Source organism: Gracilinanus agilis, chromosome 4 (genome assembly GCF_016433145.1).
Source record: "Gracilinanus agilis isolate LMUSP501 chromosome 4, AgileGrace, whole genome shotgun sequence".
NCBI lineage: Eukaryota > Metazoa > Chordata > Mammalia > Didelphimorphia > Didelphidae > Gracilinanus > Gracilinanus agilis.
Genome location: NC_058133.1, coordinates 206558088 through 206566206, shown reverse-complemented (window position 1 = coordinate 206566206; position 8119 = coordinate 206558088).

Here is an 8119-nt window from a genome sequence, read left to right as displayed (position 1 = left end):
TAGAATGATGAGAGGGAGTAAGAATGATAGATCAGGTAGACCACAGTTCCAGAGGTAAAGAACATACCTTGTCTAGAGGAGGGGAGGGGGAGTGGTACCTGACCATGAAGCAATAAGGGGCATATATGTATATGAGGAGTTTATGACTATGGATGTGTATGTGTGTAAAGCTAAAACTATGCATGGCCAGGAGGTACATTTGAGTACGTGTTAGTGTTAGTTTGTGTATATACAACCCTTTAAATGAGAAAAGAAAAAAGGGGAGATGACATTCAATTTCAATTCCAGCAAAGAAAATAGAAGGAAGCAGGAAAGTTTGTTAACCTAGGGATTTTTAAAGATGGTTTCTGGATCCCATTCTCTTTGAGCCCTAACCTCATTCTAGTTTCCATTTCAAACAGTAGGTTATAGGTTGGGATAGATGGGATGGATATATGGGTTGGCATTCAGTTACAATAATCAGTGATTGAGTATCTCCTCGAAGTAAATCAGAGACAGACAGACACACACACACACACACACAGAGACACACACAGAGAGAGACAGAGAGAGACACACGCATACAGAGAGACAGAGAGAGAGACACACACACACACACATACACACACAGACAGACAGACAGAGAGACTCAGAAAATTTTCCAAAGAAATTTATCTGCATGATACTTTGGGAATTGAAATACATTGATAGAATCTAAAAGTACCATGTTAGAGGGTCTGAAATACCTCTAGGATAGAGGGTGATTTAGGAAAATTATTAAATAAATTAGATAAATTAAGCCTATTTTCACAAATTGAAAATTTGTCCCTCATAATGAGCATCTTTGATCAGATATGATAGATTCATGTTTTTAAAGAGAAAAATATGGCCAACATTGACATTTTCTCATCAAACACTAGGTTTTCACAGAATACAGCTTGAAAAACATTGGTATAGGTCAATATATCAGCCATTCTTCTACTCCAATAGATCACTGCTGGGTCTGTTAGCCATAGACCCAGGATGTTTGAGAACCCTTGGAGGCAGAGCTCTAATGCTTGTTTGCCTAGAGGGTAAGCACCACAAAGTGGCCCTCTGCAAGCAGCCAAACTATCAGCTTTTTAGGCAAATTTAGCTAGGGGGAAAGAAGAGATGGGTAGGATAGAATGTATACAGAGGCCATGGCATAAGATTCCATGGAAGAAGAATGCCAGCTGATAGCTTGCTATATAACTAGGTGCCAAATTCAGTGTTTCTTTCTACCTGCTAAAGTAGTACGTGGGCTATTACTCTTTACATTTTGATACTTTGAGGAAAGAAAGTACTGTTTGCCCTACCCTGGTTACAGTTCTATTTGAGGATGAGGAATAACTGGATTTGGGTACATTTACGGTTAGGTTCCTGCCCTGGTTAGGTCACATCTGAAATGTAGTATTTGGCTCTAGTCTCGAAATTTTAGGAGGGATATTGATAATCCATCTATCAATAAATATTTATGAAGCACCTTCTATTTGGGCACTGTGCTAAGTACAGATAAACTGAAGCATTTCCAAAGAGGAGCAGCCAGGAGAGTGAAGGATTTTGTAATATAATAATTGGTTGAAGGATATTTAGCCTGAAGAAGTGACAAATTGGGCTGGTGAGTGGCTGGGTGAGTTGAGGCTGATAGTTCTCTTTATTTCTCTTTACTTCTCTCTCTCTCTCTCTCTCTCTCTCTCTCTCTCTCTCTCTCTCTCTCTCTCTCTCTTTCCCCTTACCTTCTATATTAGAATCAATACTGTGTATTGGTTCCAAGGCAGAAGAGTGGTAAGGGCTAGGCAATGGGGGTTAAGTGACTTGCCCAGGGCCACACAGCTAGGAAATATCTGAGGTCAGATTTGAACCCAGGACCTCCCATCTCTAGGCCTGGCTCTCAATTCACTTAGCCATGTAGGTGTTCCCCTTATTTCTTTTTAAACCCTTACTTTCTGTCTGTTCCAAGACAGAAAAGCAGGAAGGGCTAGGCAATTGGGATTATATTAAATAACTTGCCTAAGATCACATAGCCAAGAAGTATCTGATGCTAGGTCAAACCCAGGATTTCTCATCTCCAAGCCTGGCTCTCTATCTACTGAGCTACCTAGCTGTCCCTGCTGATAGCTTTCTTTATTTTTACTTTATTTTTTTTTTAAACCCTTACCTTCTGTCTTGAAGTCAGTACTGTGTATTGGCTCCAAGACAGAAGAGTGGTAAGGGTAGGCAATGGAGGTCAAGTGACTTGCCCAGGGTCACCCAGCTGGGAAGTGTCTGAGGCCAGATTTGAACCCAGGACCTCCCATCTCTAGGCCTGGCTCTCAATCCACTGAGCTACCCAGCTGCGCCCTGATAGCTTTCTTTAAGTATTTGAAGAGCTAAACTAGCGAAGAAGGATTGGATTTGTTCTGCTTGGCCCTAAGGCCTACCAGATCCTTGTTTGTGTTTCGGACTCCTTGGACTTCCTTCTGAGGAAGTCTATGGATCCCTTCTAAGAATCATATTTTTAAATGCATAAAATAAAACAGGTAGGGACTCTCAAGTATGAATTGTGTTCAATGGTACTCAGAGATTTGGGGACTGTGATCCTCAAATCCAACTCAGAATATGTGGCTGTTTTACTATGGAGAATGAAGAGATGGAGGCATTTAGGAAGGAGAGAATGAGACAGGAAGGCAACAGTAATTATCCCTGTTAAGTCACAGAAGAGGGCGATATGGATCCCAGAGCTGTGACTACTCCCCAGAACACAAATGAAGAAACAGCTCAAGCCTGGAATATTCATGAGGAATAGAGCTTAGGTTGGCGAAATAGAAAGGACTCTTTAGGGGCTGCTAGGTGCCTCAGTGGATAGAGAGATGGAAGGTCCTGGGTTCAAATTTGACCTCAGATACTTCCTAGCTGTGTGGCCCTGAGCAAGTCATTTAGCCTCAAGTGCCCATCTCTTTGCCATTTTGCAAACACTGAAAGCCTTTGCTGCCCCTCAGAACACAGAATAATAAAACACTCAATTCTCTAAGAAAACAGAGTAGGACCAGTCCAGAGATTCCTTCTGGAAGTACACAGAGCCTGGCCCTAACATAAAGTTCAAAGTCAAAAAGTAGGCTGTGGGGCATCTGGGTGGCTCATTGGCTAGAGAGACAGGCCTGGAGACAGGAAGTCCTGGGTTCAAATGGGACCACAAACACTTCCTAGCTGCATGATGTTGGGCAAGTCACTTAACCCTCATTAAGCCCTCACTTCTTGTCTGCCTTGGAACCAATACAAAGTATTGATTCTAAGACAGAAGGTAAGAGAGGAAAGGAAAGGAAAGGAAAGGAAAGGAAAGGAAAGGAAAGGAAAGGAAAGGAAAGGAAAGGAAAGGAGAAAGGAAAGAGGAAAGGAAAGAGGAAAGAGGAAAGGAAAGAGGAAAGGAAAGGAGAAAGGAAAATGAAAATTTGCTAACTCAGCTATCTTTTTTGTCAGGCAGAAAGATACCAGGAATTCACAAGTGGATGGAGGGAAACAGGGTCACCTTGGGTTCCACAAGATCCTCCCCAGAATTCCTCAGGTCCTGGGTCATGAGTATCATCTATGTGGCATTAAAACAATGTGTGCCAAATGCCACAATTGCCCTGTTAAAAATGGCCCACAAATAAATACTTTATGTGCTAATGGTGGTCTCTGTCATTAGTCAACAACAATTTGTTAAATGCTTATTAGGCACTTTGCAAAGCTCTGGGAATAAAACAATCATCCCTAAAGGAGCTTACGTTCTAATCAGGGAGCCAACATGCAAACAATTATGTACATGCAAGAGATGTGGGGGAGGGGTCAGCGGATAGAGTGCTGCAGCTTAGAGTCAGGAAGATCTGAGTTCAAATTTAGCCCCAGCTACTTATTAGCTGTGTAACCCTGGGCAAGTCACTTAATACTATTTTCCTACTATATTATATTATTATTTATTACATATTATATGTACATATTTATATGGCAAATGAAAGGTAATCTCAGAGAGAAGGCACTAGGGGAAGTGAAGGGGAGATTGAGAAGAGCCTCCTGTAGGATTTGAGGTAACTTTCCTACTAAAAGGGAAAATAAAGTGGTAAGTTCTTCAATGGTTAAACCATTTCAAAGAATCAAACTAGGGGGCAGGGAGAGAGGGAGGGGGAATAAGGGAGAGAAAGGGGGAGGGAAAGGGAGATAGGAGGGATGAGGGAAGAGAGAGAAGAAGGAGAGACAGAGACAGAGACAGAGACAGAAAGACAAAAACAAGAGAATGAAAAGAAAGAGAGAAGGGAAGAAAAGAGGAGAGAAAGAGGAAAAGGGAAGAGAGGAAAGGGAGAGAGGAGAGACAGAGTCAGAGAAGAAGAGGAGATAAAGGAAGGGAGAGAAGAAAAGGGGAGAGGGACAGAGAGGGACTGAGAGAGAGAGACAGAGGAATGGAGGAGGGAGAGAAGGAAGGGAGAAGGAGAGGAGAGAGGGGGGAGATGAGAAAAGAGAGAGAAGGAGAGAAAAGGAGAGACAGAGATAAAAAGAGACAAAGGCCAAAAGAGAGACAGAAAGTAAGAAAAGGGGAGAAAGAGGTAAAGGGAAGAGAAGGAAGGGAGAGAAGCGAGAGATAAAAGAGGAGAGAAAGGGAGGGAGAGAGGGATAGGGGAGAGGGACAGAGAGGAACTGAGACAGAGACAGAGAGAGGAATGGAGAGAGAGGGGGAGAGAGAAGGAAGGGAGAAAGAGGAGAGAGCAAGAGAGAGGGGGATAAAGGAAGAGAGGAAGAGGCAGAGACAGAAAGAGACAACTATAAAAAGAGAGACAGAAAGGAAGTGAAGGGGAGAGAGAGGGAAAGGAAAGAGAAGGAAGGGAGAGAAGAGAGAAAAATAAAAGAGGAGAAAAAGAGGGAAAGGGGAGAGGGACAGGGAAGGATTGAGACAGATAGAGGAATGGAGAAAGGGAGAGAGAGGAGGAAGGGAGAAATAGAGGAGAGAGCAGAGATGGGAAGAAGGAAGGAGAAGGGAGAGAGAAAGGGAGGAAGGGAGGGAGAAAGAGGGATAAAAGGGAAGCAGAGTGGGAGAAAGAGAGGAAGTAGGAAAAGAGCAGGGAAGGCGAGAAGGAGGGAAGGGAGGATAAAGAGGGGAGAGGATGAAGAGAGAGAGGAGGGAAGAGGGGAGAGAGAAGAAGAGTAAAGAGAAGAGAAGGGAAAAGCTAAATTTTGAAAAAGGAAGAGTTTTGAGAGACTTCTCTGCAGCAGAATTTAGTCAAGAGGAGAGAAGGACACATTGATGGGAAGTACACAAATAAATCAGAGGAAACGTCTCTTAGGACTACAATATTTCAACTCCAACTCCCCACAAATCCCTCAAGTAACATCTCTCTCATTCCAGGATACACCAATCACCAGGCTATAGCTTTGTCCCAGAATAAGCTCTTTCGTTTGTCCTCTGCCCTCTCCTCCAACAAAACCCTTCCCCCTGACGTGAGCAATGGGACTCCAAGAGACCAAATGCCCAACCTACACTTCTCAGCATCCTCTCTCTGTGCCTAAATGCCTATGCAAAGGGTGATGACCATCGAGTGCACTTATTTAGCACAATTTACAAGCTGGCCAAACTAAGGAGCTTCTTTCATTTTAAAAGGGTCCACAATCCATTCAGCTAGGTTTATTTTTAGATACAAGATCATGTTTAAAGATGGAGTACTGGAAGCATTTAAGCTATCAAATTATTTATTGTTATAACATCCTGGCATATGGAGTCATCGGTGTGTTCTGTGATGATATGTGCCAGGGTGGGTCAGTGGAGTATCCTGAGGGTGTGCTCTAGTTCGGAGAAGACACAGCTTCTTTGCACAGGGACCTTGTGGGAAAATCTCTCCCTTATGGAAGAGTCAGGCGATGCTGATTAAATGGACCCCATGGATCATAGATCATGGATTGATACTTGTACTTGGAGTTACAGAGAGGCAGGTGTCTAAAACTGGAGAACCTAGGTTCAAATCTTTCCTCTACCACTTACTTATTTAGGTGACCTCCAAACAAGCCATAGGATCATAAGTTTATTTCCTCTCTGGGCCTCAGTTTCTCCTGCTGTAAAGTGAAGTACACATCAGTACACCCGTTGATCTTTAATATGTAACAAGATTACAGATCAACAGGTGTACTGATGTGTACTTCACTTTACAGCAGGAGAAACTGAGGCCCAGAGAGGAAATATATACATACACATATATATTATATATATATTAAACTTCTGGACTTCCTGCCTTGAAGCTTAAAGACTATGTTTGGTCCCATCCCAGGAATCCAAGGGTGCAATCCAGGTAGGAAGAGGGGGTGAATTTCAGGAGATGAATATTAAATTTAGGAATTTGAATTTACTCAGTGGGAAAGGGGAGATGTCTGAGAATCCTGCTTCACCTTTCCCAGGTGACTCCACTCCACCCCAGGAATCCCGGGAAGACTCCAGCCCAATCCTGTAAACAACTGATTAGATGGAAGTTCCTAACTGGTTCAGGTTCACACCTCGCGGGGCCTTTGGCTTCCAGAGGATATTGTCCATCTGGCCTAGGTTTCTGGCTCATTAGGACAAGCCAGCCCCTACCCTTGAGAGATTCCTGATGGGGGAACAAGACAGTCACACCTTGTAAACAGGAAAATAAACCTAAACCACAGAACCAGGCATGGCTTTGGACGCCACTGCTGGATGCATTGGGGAGGAATGGGGAGATTTCATCAGGGAAAGTTTCCTGGAGGAGTTGACTTCAATAGGGCTGGGGAAGAGGAGATGGGAGGAAGAAGCTGGGCAGAGAGGAGGGGAAAGGGCATCCCCAGATGGGGAAATGGCCAATACAAAGCCTCTGAGACTGAAAAAAAAAAACGTGTGGGCAGGAGACAAAGGAGCAAGTGTTCCTAGTTTTCTGAGAGAATTTGAGTAGAGGAGTCCCAGAAAATAGGAGAATTGGGGGAGAAGCCTCTAATTTAGGCCAAGAATTTTAACAATAATAATAGCATTAAGGGGCAGCTGGGTAGCTTATTGAATAGAGTGCCAGGCTTGGAGTCTGGAGGACCTGGGTTCAAAGCTAGCCTCAAGACATTTCCTAGATATGTGACCCTGGGCAAGTCATTTAATCCTGGTTGCCCAGCCTTTGCCCTTCTGTCTTACGGTTGTTACTAAGACAGAACGTTTTAAAAAATAGCATTTTTCTATATTTAGAAGACACTTCCTATGCATTACTTTATGTGATTTTCACAATAACCAGCTGAGGTAAAGATTATATTATTATACCCATTTTCCAAATGAGAAAACTGAGGCCCTGGGGAAGTTAGCCAACTTATTCAAGGTCATACAGCCAATAAGTAGCATAGCCTGAACTGGAATGTGGGCTTTCTGACACGCAGTCCAATGTTCTTTCCATTTACACTATGAGGTTCAGCCAGTGTGCATTCTGCGTACCAAGATGCCCTTCAGAGAAAGCTGACGCTGGTGGCTGGATGTGCCAAAGAGATCTCAAACTCAACATGCTAAAACAGAACTCGTTATTTCTTCCCTCCCCCTTTCTCAAACTTCCCAATTTCTGTCAAAGGCACTCTCTTGTCTTTCTGCATTTCCAGTTTGTAATCTCAGAGGTATTTGATCCTCCTTTTTTTCTATCTTCTCAGCATCTTTTATCTTATCCTTTCTTGCTACTCCCATAGGCACAGAGTTGTGCTAAGGGAAATATTTAACAACTGGCTCTGGGGGGAGGGGGTTGGGGGGGGAGGTTAATGATGCATGACACGCTGAAATGACTGACCAACAAAGACTTAGAAAAGCAATGGAAAAATATTAGAAATACAGATTAAACTTAAATCATAAATCTTTGTTGGTCAGTTGTTTCAGTCGTGTCTAACTCTCTGTGACCCCATTTGGGGTTTTCTGGGCAAAGATACTGGAGTGGTTTGCCATTTCCTTCTCCTGCTCATTTGACAGATGAGGAAACCAAGGCAGAATTAAATGACTTGGCCAGGGTCACACAACTAATATGTAGCTAAGGCTGGACTTGAACTTAGGTCTTTCTGTTTCCAGGCCCAGGCTATGCTTACCACCTAGTGCTCCATGCCTGGAATACTCATTTATTATCTATGCCCCATGCAATTCCTCTCTTCCTTCAAG